Consider the following 24,251-nt stretch of genomic DNA (forward strand, 5'->3'; position numbering starts at 1 on the left):
GATCAAATGAATTCAATAGATATCTACAGAGAATTACACCCCAAAACTACAGAATTAACATTCTTCTCAAGTGCACATGGTACATTCTCAAAAAAAAAAAAAACACAAGTTAGGGCACAAGCTATGTCTCTACAAGTTCAAGAAGACTGAAATTATATCAAGCATCTTCTCACATCACAATGGCATGCAACTAGAAATCAAATGAAACAAGAACATGCAAAGACATTTGAAAACATGGAGGCTAAACAGCATGTTATTGAACAATGAGTGGGTTACCATGGAGATCAAGAAAGAAATTAATAACTTCCTAGAAACCAATGAAAATAAACTAACAACAACACAAAATCTATGGCAGTTCTGAGAGGGAAGTTCATAGGACTACTGGCCGACCTCAAGAAGCAAAAAAATTTCTAATAGACTATCTAACCTCACAACTTAAAGAACTAGAATGCAAATAGAAAGACAATCCCAGAGCAAGTAGAAGGAAGGAAATAGTAAAGATCAGAGCAGAAATAAATGACATGGAGACCAAAATAACAATTCAAAGGATCAATGAAACAAAGAGCTGGTTCTTTGAAAAAACAAACAAGATTGATTGACCCTCAGCTAGACTCACCAAGAAACAAAGAGAGAGAACCCAAATACACAAAATCAGAAATGAAAGAGAAGAAATAATTGACACCAAAGAAATACAAAGGATTGTTAACAAATATTATGAAAAATTACAAGGCAATGACAATCTAAGCGAAATGAACAAATTTCTAGAAACACATAGTCTTCCAAAACTGGACCGGGAAGAGACAGAAAACTTGAACAGACCAATAACAACAAAAGAAACTGAAGATGTTATTAAAACACTCCCCGTAAACAAAAGCCCGGGCCCAGAGGGCTTCACGGCGGGGGCGGGGGGGGGGGTTTACCAAACATTTGAAGAACAACTAATACCCATTCTCCTCAAACTATTTAAAAAGATTCAAAAAGAAGGAAGACTCCAAATTCATTTTATGAGGCCAGCATAATTCTAATTCCAAAACCAAAAAAGACACAGACAGAAAACTACAGGCCAATATCCCTGATGAATATAGATGCCAAGACGCTGAACAAAATACTAGCAAATGAAATCCAGCAATACATCAAAAAAATTATTCACCATGACCAAGTGAGATTCATCCCAGAGATGCAAGGTTGGTACAATATTTGAAAATCAATAAATGTGATACACCACATAAACTCCAGAGGACTTCAGAGGAGAAAATGACAGCAATAAAATCATAGCGAGGGATTTCAACACCCCTCTAACATCTCTGGACAGATCCTCTAGATAAAAAATTAACAATGATACAAAGACTCTAAATAATGCAATAGATCAAATGGATTTAATAGATATCTACAGAGAATTACACCTTAAAATATAGAATTTAGATTCTTCTCAACTGCAGAAGGGCCATTCACAAAGATAGACCACATATTAAAACAGAAAGTAAGTCTCTACAAGTTCAGCATGATTGAAATCATATCAGCATCAGCTCAGATCACAATGCCATGGAACCAGAAATCAATTAAAACGAAAACATGCAAAAATATTTCAACACATGGAGGCTAAACAGCATGTTATTAAACAATGAAAGGGTCACCAAGCAGAACAAGAAAGAAATTAAAAACTTCCTGGAAAGCAATGAAAATGAACAGACAATGATATCAAATCTAGGGAACACAAGGAAAGCAGTCCTGAGAGAGAAGTCCATAGCACTACAGGCCTGCCTCAAGGAACAAGAAAAATTTCTAATAGACTATCTAACCTCACAACTTAAAGAACTGGAAAGCAAACAAAAAGAAAAAAAACACAAAAAAACAGAGAAAATAAAAGAAAAGATAGTGAAGGGTCAGAATAGAAATAAATGACATGGAGAACAAAAAAAAAAAACAATTCAAAGGATCAATGAAACAAAGAGCTGGTTCTTTGAAAAGATAAACAAGATTGATGGACCCTTAGCTAGACTCACCAAGAAACAGAGAGAACCCAAATACACAAAATCAAAAATGAAAGAGGAGAAATAATAACTGACACCACAGAAATACAAAGGATTGTTAACAGATATTATGAACAATTATAAGCCAACAAATTCAACATTGTAAGCAAAATGGAGAATTTTCTAGATACACATAGTCTCCCAAAACTGAACTGGAAGAGATAGAAAACTTGAACAGAAGAATGACTACAAAAGAAATTGAAGATGTAATCAAGACTCTCCTAGCAAACAAAAGCCCTGGCCCAGACAGCTTCATGAGGGAAATTTACCAAACATTCAAAGAAGAACTAATACCCATTCTCCTCAAACTATTTCAAAAAATTCAAGAAGAAGAAAGACTTCCAAACTCGTTTAATGAGGCCAGCATAATTCTAATTCCAAAACCAGAAAAAGACACTACAAAGAAAGAAAACTACAGGCCAATATCCCTGATGAACAGAGATGCCAAAATCCTGAACAAAATACTAGCAAATCAAATCCAGCAATACACCAAAAAAATTATCCACCATGACCAAGTGAGATTCATCCCAGGGATGCAAGGCTGGTACAATATTCGCAAATGAATAAATGTGATACACCACATAAATAAAATGAAAGATAAAAATTATATAATCATATCAATAGATGCAGAAAAACCATTCGACAAAATCCAGCACCCATTTCTGATAAGAACGCTCAGCAATGTGAAAATAGAGGGATCATATCTCAACATAATAAAGGCCATATATGAAAGACCTACAGCCACCATCATACTCAATGAATCAAAATTAAAAGCATTTCCCATAAGAAAAGGAACAAGACAAGGATGCCCACTTTTGCCACTCTTATTGAACATAGTACTGGAAGTCTTAGCCACAGCAATCAGACAGGAAGAAAAAATAAAAGTGATCCAAATGGGAAAGGAGGAAGTAAAACTGTCATTATTCGCAGATGACATGATACTATACATAGAAAATCCCAAAGACTCCATTAAAAATTTACTAGACTTAATAAATGAATTTGGCAAAGTAGCAGGATACAAAATTAACATCAAGAAATTGATGGTATTCTTATACACCAATGATACAACAAAGAAAAAGAAACTGAAAAACAATCCCATTTGCCATTGCAGAAAAAAAAATTAAGATACCTAGGAATAAACTTAACCAAAGAAATAAAGGACCTATTCACAGAAAACTACAGGTCATTGAGAAAAGAAATAGAGGAAGATATAAAAAAAGTGGAAGCACATACCTTGTTCATGGATTGGAAGAATTAACCTCATTAAAATGTCCATACCATCCAAAGCAATCTGTAGATTCTATATAATTCTCATGAAAATACCAATGACATATTTCACAGAACTAGAACAAATACTTCAAAAGTTCATATGGAACCAAAAAGACCCCAAATAGCCACAGCAATCTTGAAAATGAAGAACAATGTAGGAGGAAACATAGTACCAGATATAAGGTTATTCTACAAAGCACTGTAATCAAAAGTCTGGTACTGGCACTAGAACTGGCATATAGATCAATGGAACAGAACAGACAACCCAGAATTGACCCAAGACATTATGGTCAATTAATATTTGACAAAGGTGGCAAGAGCATACAATGGAGTAAAGACAGCCTCTTTAATAAATGGTGTTGCAAAAATTGGACAGCTACATACGAAAAAATGAAACTAGATCATCAACTTACACCACACACAAGAATAAACTCAAAATGAATAAAAGACTTAAATGTGACTCGTGAATCCATAAAAATTCTAGAAGAAAATGTAGGCAACAAAATTTCAGACGTCACTTGTAGCAGAATTTTCACTGATACACTGCATAAAGCAAGAGAAACAAAGGAAAAAATAAACACATGCGACTACATCAAACTAGAAAGCTTCTGCACAGCAAAAGAAACAACCATCATAATGGAAAGGGAACCCACTATATGGGAGAACATAATTGTCAACAATACATCAGATAAGGGGTTAATTTCCAAAATATATAGAGTACTCATACAACTAAATAAACAGAAGACAAAGTACCCTATTAAAAAATGGGCAGAGGAACTAAATAGACATCTCTCCAAACAGGACATACAAATTGCCGAGACTTATGAAAAAATGCTGAATGTCACTAGTCATCAGAGAGATGCAAATTAAAAAGTCTATGAGGTATCACCTCACATCTGCCAGAATCGCTGCCATCAACAAATCATCAACCAACAAATGCTGGAGAGGGTGTGGAGAAAGGAGGACCCTAGTACACTGCTGGTGGGAATGCAGACTGGTGTAGCCACTATGGAAAACAATATGATGTTACCTCAAATAATTATAAATTGAACTGCCATTTGACCCAGTGATCCCACTTCTAGGAATATACCCTAAGAATCCTGAAACACCAATCAGAAAAAATATATGTATCCCCATGTTTGTTATTTACAATAGCTAAGATCTGAAAACAGCCCAAATGTCCATCAGTAGATGAATGGATCATAAAGCTGTGGTACATATACACAATGGAGAACTATGCAGCTGCAAGAAAGAAAGATCTCATATCCTTTGAGATGACATGGAGGGACCTGGAAAGTATTATCCTAAGTGAAACAAGCCAAACAGAGAAAGACAAGTATATGATCTCACTTATTTGTGGAATATAATGAACATAACAGTCTGAGAAATGGGGTAGTCTCAGAGATGTGGAATGAGGTACAGACTGACAATGCCCAGAAGAAGGGTTGGGTGGGGAGATAAACCACAGAACTTATATTCATGTATGCATGAACAACAGACATGGACAACAAAGCTGGGGACAGGGCGGGGAGGGAAGAGGAGAGGGGGAGAAAGGAGAAACATCTGTAACAAAAATAAATTAATTAATTTCAAATAAATAATAAGAACTTTTTAAAAATAGGCTGTAGTACATATACACAATTGAACACTATGCAGCTATAAGAAAGCCATATTTCTTATCCTTTGAGATAACGGGAGGAACCTGGAGAGCATTATCCGAAGTGAAATAAGCTAATCAGAGAAAGACAAATACCACATGATCTCACTTATTTATGGAATATAATAAACAAAAAAGAGCTAATGAACAAAATAGATCCATAGACATAGAAAGGAGTATGGTTAGACTGACAAACCTCAGAGGTGGTGGGCAGGGGGGTTGAGGGTGATGCAATAAACCACAGAACTTATATGACTTATATTTGACAAAGGACCAATAGACATAAACAGCAATGCCTGGCTGGTGGGTAAGGAGGGTGGAATAGGGAGGAAGGTATTGGGGGGAAAAGGAGAAAGATCTGTAAGAAAAACTAATCAGTAAAAAAAAGAAAGAAAAAAAGCAGGAGAAATACTAAAAGGAAGAGGCAAGATTACATAGTAACTACAATAAAGGAACAGGAAAAATTAAAAGACCCATTTAAGGGGAAAAAAAAAATGGAAGGATGATAGTTACTCAGTCCTAATCTATATCTTTGCAACACTGATGGTAGTCTACATTCTGTGTTGCTACTGAACATACTACACAGTCATGGGCCTATGTGCATGAACATACATTTTTCTAACACTATAAGGTGGTTCATTTGATCAGAATTTCAAAAAAAAAAAAAAAAAAAAAAATAGAAAGCTGATTCCCATAATGCGAAAATGGATACAATGCCCTATTTCTGGTACATTTAGTTATCAAATACATAAATAATACAGTACATGCCCAATTTAAAAACATTACAGAATACAAATATAGCCGCTCTTCCTTCCAGCAGCACACCTGTGACTTTCCCTTCCTCTACTCCCTCTCCATACTCCCACAGGCTTCACCTTTACCTTTCTCACTTCTAAGTTCCAAGGGCCCTTTCTTTACCTCGATAACTTGTTTCCTATGCCCATTTCTTCTACAAATTACTTCTTCTACCTGTGTTTTTCCAGATAAATGTTTTCTTATTCTAAAAAAATACAAATAAGTAAAAATGGTATGTCATTAAAATTACTCCAAGTGCCATCATCCATACACAGGTACTGTTAAAAATATTTCCAGCCTCCAGGCAATATATGTTCCCAAATATTTATTTATATATATTTTTACCAAAGTGAAGTATGATTTATAATGTTCTATAAACTTTTTAGTATATTATAAGCCTATTAAATCTAAAAATCATTTGTGAAAACCAAATTTCATTCCTATCATCTGATGAAATCTTAATTAGCTGATCAGCTATTGTTGCTATTTAGATTCCTATTAATTTTCCATTATGTTAAAGAAAACTAAAAGAAGTATTTAGTTCTTTGATTACTATATTAAATACCTTTAATCATTTGAGTTCCATCTTGGTGAAATGTTACATATTTTACCTACTTTTCCATGGGGCTACCTTTTTATTATTGATTTACAGGTTTATTTTACTCTCAATATATTTTAGATAAAAGTTGGTTGTATTGTAAATACAGGCATACAAATTTTATTGTGCTGCACAGATAATGACTTTTTGTTTTTAAAATTGAAGATTTGTGGCAACCTTACATTTGAGCAAGTCTATTAGTGACATTTTTTTTTTTTAGATTACATTTATTAAAACCTCTGAGAACAATGCAACAAGAAAGGGCTTAGGATAGAAGAGGCAACAGAAGAGTGCCTAGCAGGGCTGCTTTGGTTCTCTATAAATGTTATAGAAAAGAAATGAGCCTGAGGGGTTGGGGATGCTTTGGCTCACTGGAAAGTCAGAGAAAAAAGGGCTTTGGAGACAGAATCATGGGGTTAGTTAGCCTGGAACAAGCTGCTGCTGCACATTACTCCCCTGGTTGCAAGTCTAGAGGGGACTCTTAGATAATAAGAGATGCACACCCGAGAGGGAAGAAAGGCATGGGCATGCTCCTGGGAGGGAAAGTGCCTTGGTGCCATTTTTCCATAACAGCATTTGCATGCTCTATGACTCTGTGTCACATTTAGGTAATTCTCACCATATTTCAAAGTTTTTCATTATTATTATATTTGTTATTATGATCTATGATAAATGATCTTTGATGTTACTATTGTAATTGTTTTGAAGTGCCACAAACTGCACCTATGTAAAACGGTAAACTTAATCGATAAATGTCATGTGTGTTCTGTTCACCCACCTCTCTTCCTCTCCTAGGGTCTCCTATTATTCCCTGACATACAACAATATTAAAATTAGCCCAATTAATACTCCAAGTGTTCAAGTAAAAAACAGAGTTGCATGTCTCTCACTTTAAATCAAAAGCTGGAAAATATTATACTTAGTGAGGAAGGCATGTCAAAAGCTGAGATGGGCCAAGAACTAGGTTTCTTGGCCAAACAGCCTAATCCAGATGAAGGCCCTAACTTTCCTGAATTTGATGAAAGCTGAGAGGTGAAGAAGCTGCAGAAGAAAAGTTTGATGCTCACCGTTCATGAGAATTAAGGAAAGAAGCTATTTTCATAACATCAAAGTTCAAGGTGAAGCAACAAGTAGTTATGTAGAAGTTGCAGCTGTTTATCCAGAAAATCAAGCTAAGATAATGAATGAACGTGGCTACACTAAACAACAGATTTTCAATGTAGAAGAAACAACCTTTTATTGGAAGATACCATTCAGGACTTTCTCAGCGAGAGAAGTCATTTCCTGGCTTCAAAGAACAGGTTGACTCTCTGGTTAGGGTTGACTTTAAATGGAAGTCATTGCTGATTTTCCACCTCCCAAATCCCAGGTCCTTTAAGAACTGTGCTAAATCTACTTTTCCTGTGTTTTATAGTTGGAACAACAAAGCCTAGATGACAGACCTACTGCTCAGAAAAAACATACCTTTCAGAATATTACTGCTCATTGGCATACAACAGGTCACCCTAGAGCTCTGATGATGTACAATGAGATTAATGTTGTTTTCATGCCTGCTAACACAACATCCATTCTGTAGCCCATGGATCAAGAAGTAATTTCAGCTTTCAAGTATTATTATTTTCCAATGCTATAACTGCCATAGATAATGATCAGATGGATCCAGGCTAAGTAAATTAAAAATCTTCTGAAAATGATTCACCATTCTAGATGCCATTAAGAAAATTCATGGGAAGAGGTCAAATATCAACATTAAGAATTAGAAGAGGTTGATTCCAACCCTCATGAGTAACTTTAAGGGGTTGGAGACCTCAGTAGAGGCAGAACTAAGATAATTCAAATATTTGTATGCAATCACAAAGGATCCAGAATAGACACCAGCAATCTTAAGAAAAATAAAGTTGAAAATATGCTACCTGATATCAAACTATAATACGAGGCTATATTAACCAAAACAGCATGGTACTGGCATAAAAACAGGCACTTAGATCAATGAAACAAAATAGAGAGCCCAGAAATAAACCCATGACTATATTGTCAATTAATATATGACAAAGGAGGCAAGAACAAAAACTGAGGTAAAGATAGTCCATACAATGAATGGTTTTGAGCTCTTCTTGCCATTTTGAGTCATGTGGAGGCCTGCTGGGAACAGAACTTCTACAACAACAAACACATCTGGAAAGGGGGTTGGGAAGAAGGGTAAAAAAACTGTAGGGATTAAGAAGTGCAAATTGGTTGTTACAGAATAGTCATGGGGATTTAAAGTACAGCAAGGGAATATAGTAAAAAATATTCAAGTAACTATGTATGATGTCAGATTGGTGCGAGATTTATTGAGATGATCACTTGGCAAGTTATATAAAGTCTAATCATTGGGGTATACACCTGAAACTAATATAATAATGTACATAAACTATAACTGGAAAATACAAATAATTTTTAAATGGAAAAAATGAAAGAAGTTCCATTGTGAGTAAAATACTATCAAAGAGCACTGCATGCTACAGCGAAATCATTTGTGAAAAGAAATCAATCAATGTGGCAAACTTAATTGTCTTATTTTAAGAAATTGCCACAGCTACCCAACCTTTGTAAACCATCACCTTTATCAGTCAACAGTCATCAAGGCAAGACCCTCCACCAGCAAAAGGAGTATGTGTGACTCATTTAAGGCTCAGATAGCATTTGTTTTTAGCAATTAATTATTTTTAAATTAAGGTATGTACATTGTTTTTAAAGACATAATCCTACTGCATAGTTAATACACTACACTATAGTACAAACATACATTTTACATGCACTGGGAAACCAAAACAATCGTATGACTCACTTTATTGTGATAGTCACTTTATTGCAGTGGTCTGAAACCAAATCCACAATACCTCCAAATACAAAAATTATTTGTATTTTCCAGTACCCCCTGTGTGACTCCCGTAATGCTGTTTTTTGCTTAATATAAGTTCCTAAGTGTAATGTAGTCAAATTTCCTCCACCCAAAGGTTAATAAGATATTTTACATTAACCTCTAAAAGACTTACTGTTTTGCCCTTCACATTTAGGTCTAGAATCCAAATGTAATTGATTTATATAGTAATGGTTCAATTTTGTTCTTTCTATATGAACATCCAAATCCAATTATTACAAGTATCAACCATTCCACATTACTTTGTCATAAATGAAGTAGTCAGGGGCATGTTTTTGTACTCTTATGTCCCACTGGTCTACTTGTGTATTCTTTCAAGTATTTCCTTTAGTCTTTTTTCCTCCTTTTTTTCTGGGACTCCCATGAAACACAGATGAGATCTCAGTATATCCCCTTTTCTTCTGTATAGTACTTCTCCAATTTCTTTCCTCTGCTGTGCTCCTTCTTATATAGCTTCTTCTAAACTATATCATCAAGATCACCTGATCTGTTAAGCTTGTACACTCAATTACTTTCAGGCATTTTATTTTCTGATTCTAAAACTTCTGTTTGGTTCTTTTTCAAGTCTATCTTGTCACAATTTTTATACTTTCCAACTTTCTACAATTACATACTATGTTTGCCTTTATTTTTTTATCAATTTAGTAAATATGATAGTTTTCTCTGTTTGATAATTTCAATATCTCAACATTTTTACATCTCTCCTTTCTGTTGGTTTTGCTGCTTCTTGCTCTAGATGTCACGTGTGTGACTGTCTGGTTATATTTATGAGCTAAACACTGTATGCTCATGGCTCCATAACTTTCCATTGGTGTCATCCTAAAATGAGAGGTAATTTACAAGAGGGCCCTCCTCTGAAGGGCTTTGATTTTTGCTCCTCCTGACAGCACCAGAAGTGATACTCAGCTTTGAAAATTGTCTTCTCTATACTAACAAATGTCTTCAGGGTAGTTTTGAGGCTTTTCTTTTTATTGATTTTAGACAGAGACAAAGGAGGAGGGAGGGGGAGAAAGAGAAAGAGAGAGAGAGGAAAGAAAACATCGACTTGCTGTTCCACTCATTCATACCTTAATTGGTTGAATCTTGTATGTGCCCTGACTGGGGATCAAACCGACAACTATGGCATGCTGGGAGGATGCTCTAACCAACTGAGACAGGTCAGGCCCAGTCTTGAGCAATCCACAAATTAGTACATCTCAAGATAGGTATATGGGGACATGTAGGGGAGCCAGGATAAGGGGAAGGACACAGATGGTGTCCACAGACACAGTTCAGTGCCTACAATGACCCCCAGCTAATGTGTGGTGATGGAGGGTTGGGCTTGGGACCCACATTACACTTGGTAGAGTGTAAGAGAGCTAGATGCAGCATCATTGCCTGAGAGTCTGGCAAGCTCACCCACCACCACAGCAAAACCCGGTAGCAGCAGAAAAGAAGTATGAATTATCTAAATTCTCCAGGCTACAACACAGCTGTGCCAGGAGCCATAAGGAACAAGGGAGCAGTGCTGAGAGCTCATGAATCAAATTTCCCATCACCTATCCCCTACAGTAGTGGTGGTGCTACAAGACCTAGGAGACCAGGACACAGCAGGTACACCCTCATCCTGATCACCCAGGTGTCAATTTCCATGACTGCAGCTACCCGCCAACCCACCAGAACCCCAGAAGCACAAGTAATGCAGGTAAGAGAAAACAAAAACTTGCACTGTTGCACCATCTACTGGAAAACAAAAGAAACACCTCTAATAATAAACCTGCCAATTTAAGATCAAAATGGTGTCACCACAAGAAAAAAGTTCACTATTTCAAATGCACAGGCATCAAGGTGACATGATAACACACACACACGGCAATTTCTAAAAACCAAACTCATAGTCATAGAAGACTAATTTAAATGACGGAGAATTTAAAGACTGCAGTTATGAAGAAACTCAATGATATTCAAGAAAACTTAGAAAGGCAGTTCAGTGAGCTCAAGAATAAAATAAATAAACAAAAAGAGTACTTTAGCAAAGAGACTGAAAGTATAAAAGAGAACCAAACACAAATTCTGGCATCTTAATTTACTGAAAAATTCAATAAATGAGATGAAGACTACATTAGGGAGTAGTGAAAAAGAGCAGATGAGATCGAAGAGAGAATTAGTGAGCTCAAAGATAGAAATCTAGAAATGCTTCAGGTGGAAGAAGACTCCAGTAGAAAAAGAAACATAAAGGGTAATAGGTATTCCAGAGAGAAGAGAAAAAATAGCCTATTCAAAGCAATAATTGATGACAACATCTTGATCTTAGGAAATGAGCTGGGCATTTGATTATAAGATGCTAACAGAACATCTTATTACCTCAATGCAAAGAGACCTTTTCTAAGGTATATAATATTAAAACTTTCAAAAGTGAATAATAAAGAAAAAATTCTCAAGGCATTCTGGGAGAAGAAGACTGTAACTTAAAAAGGAAACTTGATTAGATTATCATCAGATTTCTCAGGAGAAACCCTACAGTCGAGGAGAGAGTGGAATGATACATAAAATACTGAAAGAGATAGCAACAGCCAAAAATAATATATCCAGCAAAGTTATCCTTTCGATATGAAGAAGAAATAAAGGCTGTCTAAGAAAACAAAAGCTGATATACAAATATAGCCTGGGCTGGGTGGTTCAATTAGTTGGATTATCATCCCACACACCAAAAAGTTTGTGAGTTTGATTCCCTCTGGACCGCAGGCCGACACTCTAACCACTGAGCCAAACCGGCCAGGGCATGAGTTTGATTCCCAATCAGGGCACATACCTAGGTTGCACATTCCCCAGTAGCGGCCTGACTGGGAGGCAACCAATCGATGTTTCTCTCTCTCCCTCCCTTCTTTTCTCTCTAAAATCAATAAACATATCATCAGTGGGGATTAAATATAAGAAAAAAAAAAGATATAAAAATACAAAACTTTGAAGATGATTACAGATAGAACAGAAAACTGCAACTCTATTTCAGAGTAGAGTATTAATTATAAAACAAAGGTAAAAAAAGGCATTAAAAATAACTATATTGCAATTTATTAAAATGCACAACATAAAAAGAAATAATTTGTAAGAATAATAAAAGAAGAAGAGAAGGACTGCGCTTGTATAGGTAAATGAAGATAAGATGCTATCAGAAAAAAAAAATCTATTTTATCTGAGACATTTTATATAAACCTAATGGTAACCATAAAACAAAATCCAGAGCTGAGACACAAAACATAAAATAATGGGGAAACAGAAAAACAGAAAATCACCAATCTAAAATAGCAGACCAAAACACAAGGAAAAAGAAACAATAGAGATACAGAGCAACCAGAAAACAAAAGATAAAATGGCTGTAATAAGTCCTCATATATCAATAATAACCCTAAATGTAATAAGACTGACCTCACCAATCAAAGGCAAAGATGAACTGGATGGATTAAAAAACAAGACTTAACAATATGCTGCCTTCAGAAGACCCATCTCAGCTCCAAAGACAAATATGGCCTAAATGAAGGGGTAGAATATGATATTCCATGTTAATAAATATGCACTCAACCTAGGAGCATGAAAACATATAAAGACATAATTAATATATGTAAAGGGAGAAATTGGAAGTTTAACAATAGTAAGTGACTTTAATACCCCACTTACACAGTCAACAAGAAACTGTGTATGACACCTTAGACCACAAAGCATTAATAGATATAAATAGAACATTCAATTCCTAAACAGAATACACATTTTTCTGTAGTGCATATAGGACATTCTCAAATGCAGATAACATGTTGGAATTCAAAACAAGTTTCAATAAATTCAAAAAGACTGAAATCATATCAAGCATCTATTCCAACAACAGTGTGAAAGTAGACATCAACTACAAAAAGAAAGCTGGAAAAATCAGAAACATGTACAGATTAAACATGCTACTGAACAACTATTGGGTCAAAAAAGAAATTAAATAAATCAAAAGACATGTAGAGACAAAAGAGAATAAGTATGTTACATACCAAAATTTTTGGAATGCAGCAAAAGCAGTACTAAGAGGGACATTTAATATAGGACTACCTCAAGAAACAAGAACTATCTCAAATAAACAATCTAACATTATACTTTGAGGAACTAAAAAACAACACAAATAAGCCCGAAGTTGGTAGAAAAAAGAAATAAATATCAGAGAGAAAATAAATAAAAGAGAATTTTTAAAAAGATAATTTTAAAATGCTTGAAATGAAGAGCTGGTTCTTTGAAAAAATAAAATTGACAAACCTCCAGTTAGATTCACTAAGTATAAAACATAAATGACTTAAACAAATAAAGTCAGAAATAAAAAAAGAAGTTACAAGTAATACCAGAAATACAAAGTATAATTTAAGAATATGTCATCAAATTGACAACCTAGCAGAAATGGACAAATTCTCAGAACCTTCCTAGACTGAATCATGAAGAATTGGTAAACTTAAATAGATAAATTACTACTAGTAAGGCTTTTGAAAAAAGCCTAATAAAATACCTTCCATGTGACTCATGAATCCATAAAAATCCTAGAAGAAAATGTAGGCAACAGAATTTCAGACATCATACGCAGCAGAATTTTCACTGATACAACACCTAAAGCAACAGAAACAAAGAAAAAATAAACACATGGGACTACATCAAACTAAAAAACTTCTGCACAGCAAAAGAAACAACCATCCAAGTGGAAAGGGAACCCACTGTAAGAGATAACATAATTGCTGATGATACATCAAATAAGGGGTTAATTTCTAAAATTATATATAGAGTACTAATACAACTCAACAAAAGGAAGACAAAGAACCCAATTAAAAAATGGGCAGAGAACCTAAAGAAACACCTCTCCAAAAAGGACATACAAATGGCCAAGGGACATATAAATAAATACTCAAAGTCACTAATCATCAGAGAGATGCAAATTAAAACAACTATGAGGTATCACCTCACACCTGCCAGAATGGCTGCCATCAAAAAATCATCAAACAAGTGTTGGCAAGGGTGTGGAGAAAAGGGGATTCTAGTACACTGCCAGTGGAAATGCAGACTGGAGCAGCCACTAAGGAAAACAGTATGGTGTTTCCTCAAAAAATTAAAAATTCATCTGCCATTTGACCCAGTGAGACTACTTCTAGGAATATATCCTAAGAAGCCTGAAACACCAATCAGAAAGAATATATGTACCCCTATGTTGGGAGCTAGCTACATGTCTGACAGTCAACGGAGCCTGAAGGTCTTGAGTCAGAGACAATCTCAAGGAATTAGGCTTGCATTGTGTTTGTACAGCTTAAGGATAAGTGTGACCCAATGTATCTTGAAATACCTGAGATAACAGACTGGGTGTTCCTGGGTGCTCCTGTGATCCCCAAGGCAAACTAATTCTATACAGCATTGTTGTAGCCCTGGGCATTATATCAAGATCCTATTTTCTTATATCATTAAACTTTTGCTGTAAGGTAAAAAAGGCATGTAATAAAGCATATCGAGGCTGATCTCACTGAGGACAGTTCTCCTGATCCCATATCCGTGTCATTGTCTTCACTCCCACAACTTGTACTCAGGGACTCTGCTCTCCAGGCTGGTTCCTGGCACGCCTATATTCATAGCAGCACTATTTACAATTGCTAAGATCTGGAAACAGGCCAAATGTCCATCAATAGATGAGTGGACAAAAAAGCTGTAGTACATATATGCAATGGAATACTATGTAGCTGTAAGAAAGATATCTTATCCTTTGAGACAACATGGAAAGACCTCAAGAGTATTAATTATCCTAAGCAAAATAAGCCAATCAGAGAAAGACAAACACCACATGATCTCATTTATTTGTGGAATATCATGAACAAAACAAACTGATGAACAAAATAGACTCAGAGACATAGAAAGGAGTATGGTTCAGACTGACAAACCTCAGAGAAGGGTGACGGGGGGATGGATGAAATGAACCAAAGAACTATATGCATGTATGCATAACCAATGGACAATGCTGGGGGGTGGGAGGGTGTTATGGGGAGAAGAATGTCTAGGGGAAAAAAAAGGAGAAACATCTGTAACAAAAATAAATTAATTAAAATTGGGGGAAAAATGTCAGTGAAAAAGAAATGAATACCCAAAACTAAAAAAAATTGGTGAAACAAAAAAATACACACACACACACACACACACAAACCTTCCAAAAAACAAAGTCCAGGAATAGATGTTTTCACTGGTGAATTCTAATGAATACTCAAAGAAGATCTAATACCTATTTTTCTCAAACTGTTCCAAAAAATTGAAGAGGACTGAATGCTTTTCAATTCATTTTATGAGGCCAACATTATCTTCATACCAAAATGAAGCAAGAAAATGTAACAACAACAAAATTACAGGCCAATATCTATTATGAAATAAATGTAAATATTCTCAACAAATTACTAGTAAATGGAACACAACCCTACATTAAAAAGGATCATACACTACTATCAAACAAAATTCATTCCAGTGACTGCAAATATGGTTCAACATCTGTAAATTAATCAACATGACCTTCCACATTAACAAAGTAAAAGATAAAAATCATATGATCCCCTCAATAGATGGGGGAAAAGGCTTGATAAGATATGTCGTTGATAATAATCATTTTCAATAAAATGGGCATAGAGAGAGAAAGCACCTCAGTACAATTAGAGCCATATATGACAAACCTTCGTCTAACATTCAATGGTGAAAAACTGTAAGCTTTTCCATTAAGATCAGGAACAAGAGGAAGACAAAGATGCCAAGTCTTGACACTGTTATTCAACATAGTACTGTAATCTTAGCCAGGGCAATTAGGCAAGAAAAACAAATAAAAAGCATCCAAATTAGAAAGGAAAAAGTAAACCTGTCACTATTTGCAGATAACAGGTTTATATGTATAGAAAAAAAACACTATTAAAGATTCCAACAACAACAACAACAAAATGTTAGAAATAAGAGATGAATACAATAATATTGCAGCAAACAAAATCAATATACAAAAACATGTTGCATTTTTATATACTAACAACAAAATATCAGAGAGAAATGAAGAAAACAATTCCTTACAATCGCAACAAAAAGAATAAAATTCCTAGGGATAAAATCAACTAAAGAATTAAAGGACCGCCCAGCTGGTGTGGCTCAGTGGTTGAGCATCAACCCATGCACCAAGATGTCACCAGTTCGATTCCTGGTCAGGGCACATGCTCAGGTTTTGGGCCAAATTCCCAGTGGGGGGCATGCAGGAGGCGGCCAATTGATGTTCTCTCTCAATGATGATTTTATCTCTCTCTCCCTCTCCCTTCCTCTCTCTCTATAGTCAACAACAACAACAAAAAATTTAAAAAAAAAGAAAAAAAATTAAAATGACCTATAACTGTACCAGACATTGAAGAAAAAGTTTTTTAAAAAGACAAAAAAAAAAAAAAAAAAAGATATTTGATGATCATTAGCTGGAAGAATTAACATAGGTAAAATGTCCATATTACCAAAATTAATCCACAGATTCAATGCAATCCCTATAAAAATCCCAATGACATTTTTTCACAGAAATATAACAACAATAAAAAAATCTTGACTTCTGGTCAAGATGGTGGCGTAGGTAAATGCGGTACTGCATCCTCCCACAACCACATCAAAGTTACAACTAAACTACAGAACAACCATCATTCAAAACCACCTGAAATCAAGCTGAATGGAAGTCCTATAACTACGAAAATAAAGCAGCAGCCACATTCAGACTGGTAGGAGGGGCGGAGGCGCGAGGGGCAAAGACGCGAAGGGCTGATCCCACACCCACGTATGGCGGATAAAAATCAGGAGGATACGTCGGCTGGGAAGGTCCTCCCTGAGGACTGAGGGGTCCCCGTGCCACACCAGGTGCCCCGCTCAGGGTTCCAGTGCCAGGAAGAGAAGTCCCCATAACTTCTGGCTGGAAAAACCAGCAGGAACTAAGGCTCAGGGAAGCTGACGCGGCTGGAGCCCAAGACTGCACCTTAATGGCCCGCGCACGGACTTATCGGACTCATTCCCTCTAAGCTTGGAGGGGAGGCAGCTCGAGGGGCACCAGAGACATACAGGGAAGAATTGAACTGTTTGGCACTGGAGCGAGGGCTGGAGAGGGGGTTTTCTCTGGGTCAAACGTGCTGTCAGAGGCCTTTGTTTCTTCGGTGAACCCTTCCCTGGGGCAGCAGACAGCCTCCACGTCTGGGACTTCAGCAACCTGGCTCACACTGGTAGCCCCGCCCTGGTGATTCCCTGAGGCCCTGCCCCACCCAACTTTCAGGCCCACCCAAGCTGTTGCCACTTGCTTAACCATAGGATTGGCCTGTCTTGGATCCTGCTTCAGATTTTTTGAAAATTCTTTCAAACAAGCGGCATCTGGTCTCAGCTAGCCCCATACTGCTCGTTAAGTAATACACAGAAACAAACACAGGGAGGCAGCCAAAATGAGGAGACAAAGAAACAGGTCCCAAATGAAAGAGCAGAACAAAACCACAAGAAAAGAACTAAGTGAAATGGAGATAAGCAACCTAACAGATGCTGAGTTCAAAATATTGCTTATATGGATGCTCAATGAACTTAGTGAGAACCTCAGAGAACTTAGTGAGGGCCTCAAGAGCATAAAAAAGGACCGGTCAGAAAATAATGGATGTACAGTCAGAAATGAAGGAGGCATTAGCTGAAATAAAGAATAATTTACACAGATTCAATAGTAGAGTACGTAAATCCAAGAAGCAAACCATCGATTTGGAATATAAGGAAGCAAAAAATGCCCAATCAGCACAGACTGACATTCCTCAGAAGAGGGGATGGGGGGTGGGGGGGTGGGAAGAGATAAACCACAGAACTTATATGCATGTATGCATGACCAATGGACATGGACAACTAAGCCGGGGACAGGGTGGAGGGGGGGTGGGGTGGGGGGTGCCAATGGGGTAAAAAGGTAAAATATCTGTAACAAAAAAATAAATAAAAATTCATAAAAAAAAAAAAAATGCCCAATCAGAACAGCAAGAAGAAAAAAGAATCCAAAACAATGAGGATAGTGTAAGGAGCCTCTGGGACAACTTCAAGCGTGCCAACATTCACATCTTGGGGGTGCCAGAAGGAGAAGAGTGAGAACAAAAATTGAAAACCTGTTTGAAACAATAATGGCAGAAAACTTTCCTAACTTGGTGAAGGAAACAGACATAGAAGTCCAGGAAGCTCAGAGAGTCCCAAACAAGATGAACTCCAAGAGGCCCACACCAAGACACATCATCATCAAAATGCAAAAGGTTGAAGACAAAGAGAGAAGTGCAAAAAATGGTGGCGGAGAGAATGGAAGCTACACAGACCATCTCCCAGGACCAAACTGGATTTACAACAAAAATAAAGACAAATCGTCAGGAAGGGGCAACCGAAAGACACCTTGGAGGACCACATAACGAGGGACACTGACTCAATCCTGGTAGGCTTGCGAGGATGCAAGAGGGGACCAGGAGCCCACGGTCCGCAGCGGCCTGGGCTGGGTTCAGCGCACTAGGATGGGACCAGGGTACTCGACTGGAAACTGCTGCCGCCTCAGCTGTGTCCTGCTACCGCGGCTAAGTCCTGTAAAGTCAGCTGGGTGCTACGCTCTCGGCTGGTGCCGCACAGACTTGGCTGGGACCAGGGGACTTGGCTGGAAGCAGCCACCGCCTCGGCTGCGTATCGCTACCACGGTTGAGTCCTACGAACTCAGCTGTGTGCTAAGCTCTCGGCTGGTGCTACACAGACTCGGCTGGGACCAGGGGACTCTGCTGGAAGCTGCTGCCGCCTCGGCTGCGTCCGCGGCTTGGTCCAGTGGCTTCGGCTGAGTGCTACGCCCTCGGCTGAATCCTGTGAACTCTGCTGGGTGCTACGCACTTGGCTGGTGCCACTACTCGGCCGCTCTTGGCTGGAAACAGCGCCCTCGGGTTAAAAGTCCCAGGCGGCTCCACGATCCAGAGTCTGGAGAGAGGCTAAATTGGCAGCAGCCACTCACCTTGGGCTCCGGCAGAGCGAAGGCACACTGGACTGGAACTGTGTGGGGAAACTCGGGTTTTGGAGGGTGCTCAGAGCTTTTGCTGAGTGCAGCCACGCAGGACTGTGGTCATCTTACTCCTTCCCAGGGACCGGGGGAGGGGCAGTGGCCCCTCCATCGGGGATACAACCCCACCTGGTGGCCATTGACATGCTACTTAAGGCCCATTAACAACCAGCATCTGCCCCACCCTCGGGAAACACTCTTACACAGTGAACCTGAGGGAGTTTTTCAGGCAAATCAGAAACCAAGGTTCTTCAGGTGACTGCTATTAATAGCCTCCAGGCAAAAAAAGCTAGAAGATAACTACCATTCCCTGGGCTAGCACACAAACCAGGAAAGCTAAGAATTGACAGTGGTGTTTATAGTGGGTCCTCCCTGCCTCATCCAAACCCAGGAGAGGGAGCCACAAACAGCAGAACACCAACACCCACAGGGAAAATTTGGCAGACTCCAAACTCCGTGATAGCCAAAATGGTAAAAAACAGAAACAAGAGCCAAATGAAAGAACAAAAAACCTCTCCCAAAGATGAGACAACTGAGGTGCAGTTAAGCAAGTTAACAGAACAAGAATTCAGAACCATGATCTTGAGGAAGCTCAACAGCATGTGTAAGGACATAAGCACCACGAGTAAAGACATAGAAATGTTGAAAATCAACCAGTTGGAAATTAAAAACCACCAAGAAGAAATGAAGAATGACATATCTGAAATGAAAATCACATTGGAAGGTCTAAAAAGCAGAGGAGAGAAAGCTGAGGACCGGATCAGTGAATTAGAAGACAGGGTAAAAAAAAATCAACCAATCAGAATACCAAATTGAAAAACGATTAAAAAACAGGAAGACAGCTTAAGAGAACTGTGGGACAACTTGAAACGGAATAATATTAAAATCATAGGAGTCCCCAAAAAGGAAGAAAATGAGCCAGGGTTAGAGAATATATTCAAAAAAATAGTGACAGAAAACTTTCCTAACTTGGTGAAGGAAGAAGGCATTCAAGTTCAAGAAGCACAGACAGACCCAAGTAAGAAGAACCCAAACAGGCCCACAACAAAGACACATAGTAATCAAACTGCCAAAAATTAAAGACAAAGAGAGAATCCTAAAAGCAGCAAGAGGTAAGAAACGGTTACCTACAAAGGAAACACCATAAGGCTCTCAGCTGACTTCTCACAAGAAACACTACAGGCGAGAAGGGAATGGCATGAAGTAATCAATGTCATGAAAAAAAGGGATCTGAATCCACGATTACTCTACACAGCAAGGCTATCATTCAAAATAGAAGGTCAAATAAAGAGCTTCCCAGACAAAAAAAGGCTAAGGGAATACATTAGCACCAAACCAGCACTGCAAGAAATGTTAAAAGGACTGCTGTAATCATCAGAAGAAATGGGAAGAAAAATAAAAACACACTAAACAAAAATGGCAATAAATAAGGACATTTCAATAATCACCTTCAATGTAAATGGACTGAATGCTCCCATAAAAAGACACAGAGTAGTTTATTTGTTAAGAAAGCATGACTCAACTATATGTTGTTTACAAGAGACCCACCTCTCAACAAAAGACACATAGATTGAAAGTGAAGGGATGGAAAAAAATCTTCCAAGCAAACAGAATGGAAAAGAAAGCTGGGGTAGCAATACTCATATCTGATAAAATAGATTTCAAAATGAAGACCATAACTAGAGACAAAGACGGCCACTACATAATATTGAAAGGATCTCTCCAACAGGAAGATATAACCTTGATAAACATATATGCACCCAATATAGGAGCACCAAAATATATTTAAAATCTTCTGGAGGACTTCAAAGGAGAAATCGACAGCAATACAATCATAGCAGGGGACTTCAACACCCCACTGACATCACTGGAGAGATCCTCTAGACAAAAAATTAGCAAGGAAACAGAGACTCTAAATGAAGCAATAGACCAAATGGATTTAATAGATATCTACAGAGAATTACACCCAAAAATACAGAAGTCACATTCTTCTCAAGTGCACATGGGACATTCTCAAAGATAGATCACATGTTAGGGCACAAACTAAGTCTCTACAAGTTCAAGCAGACTGAAAGCATATCAAGAATCTTCTCAGATCACAATGGCATGAAACTAGAAATCAATTGCAAGAAGAAAACACAAAGACATTTGAACACATGGAAGCTAAATAGTATGTTATTAAACAATAAATGGGTCAGCGAGGAGATTAAGGAAGAAATCAAAAACTTCCTGGAAACCAATAAAAATGAAGACACAACACAAAATCTATGGGATGCAGTGAAAGCAGTTCTGAGAGGGAAGTTCGTACAACTTCAGGCCTACCTCAAAAAACAAGAAAAATCTCTAATAGACTATCTAACCTCACAACTTGAAGAACTAGAGAGCAAACAAAAAGAAATCCCCAGAGCAAGTAGAAGGAAGGAAATAGTAAGGATCAGAGCAGAAATAAACGACATAGAGACTAAAAAAACAATTCAAAGGATCAATGAAACAAAGAATTGGTTTTTTGAAAAGATAAACAAGATTGATGGACCCTGAGCGAGACTCACCAAGAAACAAAGTGAGAGAACTCAAATACACAAAATCAGAAATGAAAGAGGAGAGGTAACAACCGACACCACAGAAATACAAAAGATCGTCAACAACTACTATGAACAATTATATGGTAACAAATTCGACAATCTAAGCAAAATGGACAAATTTCTAGAAACACATAGTCTTCCAAAACTGGACCAGGAAGAGATGGAAAACTTGAACAGACCAATAACAACAGAAAAAATTGAAGGTGTAATCAAGACTCTCCCAGCAAACAAAAGCCCAGGCCCGGATGGCTTCACAGGGGAGTTTTACCAAACATTCAAAGAAGAACTAATACCCATTCTCCTCAAACTATTTCAAAAAATTAAAGAAGAAGGTAGACTTCCAAACTCGTTTTATGAAGCCAGCATAATTCTAATTCCAAAACCAGAAAAAGACACTACAAAGAAAGAAAACTACAGGCCAATATCCCTGATGAACATAGATGCCAAAATCCTGAACAAAATACTAGCAAATCGAATCCAGCAATACACCAAAAAAATTATCCACCATGACCAAGTGGGATTCATCTCAGGGATGCAAGGCTGGTACAATTTTCGCAAATCAATAAACGTGATACACCACATAAATAAAATGAAGAATAAAAACCACATGATCATATCAATAGATGCTGAAAAGGCCTTCAAGAAAATCCAAAATCCATTTCTGATAAAAACTCTCAGCAATGCAGGAATAGAGGGATCCTATCTAGACATAATAAAGGCCATATATGAAAGACCTACAGGCAACATCATACTTAATGGGCAAAAACTAAAAGCATTTCCCTTAAGAACAGGAACAAGGCAAGGATGCCCACTTTTGCCACTCTTATTTAACATAGTACTGGAAGTCTTAGCCACAGCAATCAATCAGACAGGAACAAAAAGTCAAAGGAATCCAAATTGGAAAGGAGGAAGTGAGACTGTCATTATTTGCAGGTGACATGATACTATACGTAGAAAACCCCAGACTCCACCAAAAGTTTACTAGACTTAATAAATGAATTTGGCAAAGTAGCAGGACACAAAATTAATGTCAAGAAATCGATGGCATTCCTATACACCAATGATGAACTCACAGAAAGACAAACTAACAAAACAATCCCATTTACCATTGCGGCAAAAAAACTAAGATACCTAGGAATAAACTTAACCAAAGAAATAGAGGACCTATTTGCAGAAAACTACAGGTCATTGAAAAAAGAAATAGAGGAAGATATAAAAAAGTAGAAGCACATACCCTGTTCATAAATTGGGAGGATTAACATCATTAAAATGTCCACATTACCCAAAGCAATCTATAGATTCAACGCAAACCCCATCAAAATACCAATGGCATACTTCACAGAATTAGAACCAGTACTTCAAAAGTTCATATGGAACCGAAAAAGACCTCGAATAGCCACAGCAATCTTAAAAAGAGAGAACAAAGTTGGAGGGGTCACATTACCAGATTTCAGGTTATACTACAAAGCCACTGTAATCAAAACAACCTGGTACTGGCACAAGAACAGGCATATAGACCAGTGGAACAGAACAGAGAACCCAGAAATGGACCCAAAGCAATATGCTCAATCAATATTTGACAAAGGTGGCAAGAGCATACAGTGGAGTAAGGACAGCCTCCTTAATAAATGGTGCTGGGAAAATTGGACAGCTACATTCAGAAAAATGAAAGTAGACCATCAACTTACACCCTACACAAGAATAAACTCAAAATGGATAAAAGACTTAAATATGACCCATGAATCCATAAAAATCTCAGAAGAAACTGTACGCAACAAAATTTCAGAAATCATACGCAGCAGAATTTTCACTGACACATCACCTACTGCAATAGAAACAAAGGAGAAAATGAACACATGGGACTACATCAAACTCAAAAGCTTCTGCACAGCAAAAGATACAATCATCAAAATGGAAAGTCTACCCACTGTATGGGAGAGCATAATTGCCAATAATATATCAGATAAGGGGAATTTCCAATATATATAGAATGCTCATACAACTCCACAAAAGGAAGACAAAGAACCCAATTAAAAAATGGGCAGAGGACCTAATAGACACCTCTCTAAACAGGACATACAAATGGCTAAGAGATATATGAAGAAATGCTCATCATCACTAATCATCAGAGATATAAATTAAAACAACAATGAGGTATCACCTCACACCTGTCAGAATGGCTGCCATCAACAAATCATCAAACAAGTGTTGACGAGGGTGTGGAGAAAAAGGGACTCTATTGCACTGCTGGTGGGAATGCAGACTGGTGCAGCCACTATGGAAAACAAAATGGTGTTACCTCAAAAAATTAAAAATTGAACTCCCACTTGACCC

At 37.4% G+C, this 24,251-nt stretch overlaps 1 protein-coding gene across 6 annotated transcripts in view; it reads right to left on the reverse strand.

Moving 5' to 3' along the window:
- Positions 1-24,251, reverse strand: part of TMEM168 (transmembrane protein 168) — a 99,478-nt gene that overhangs the window by 11,938 nt on the left and 63,289 nt on the right. Inside the window, exon 1 of one of the 6 annotated variants that reach the window (XM_036247266.1) lies at positions 13,786-13,817. The exons of the other annotated variants lie outside the window; for them this stretch is intronic. The gene's annotated coding sequence lies outside the window, so the exon portion shown is untranslated. Of the gene's footprint in view, positions 1-13,785; positions 13,818-24,251 lie in introns of those variants that run through there. 6 annotated transcript variants of the gene reach the window in all.

Source organism: Molossus molossus, unplaced genomic scaffold (assembly GCF_014108415.1).
Source record: "Molossus molossus isolate mMolMol1 unplaced genomic scaffold, mMolMol1.p scaffold_m16_p_7, whole genome shotgun sequence".
NCBI classification, from domain to species: domain Eukaryota; kingdom Metazoa; phylum Chordata; class Mammalia; order Chiroptera; family Molossidae; genus Molossus; species Molossus molossus.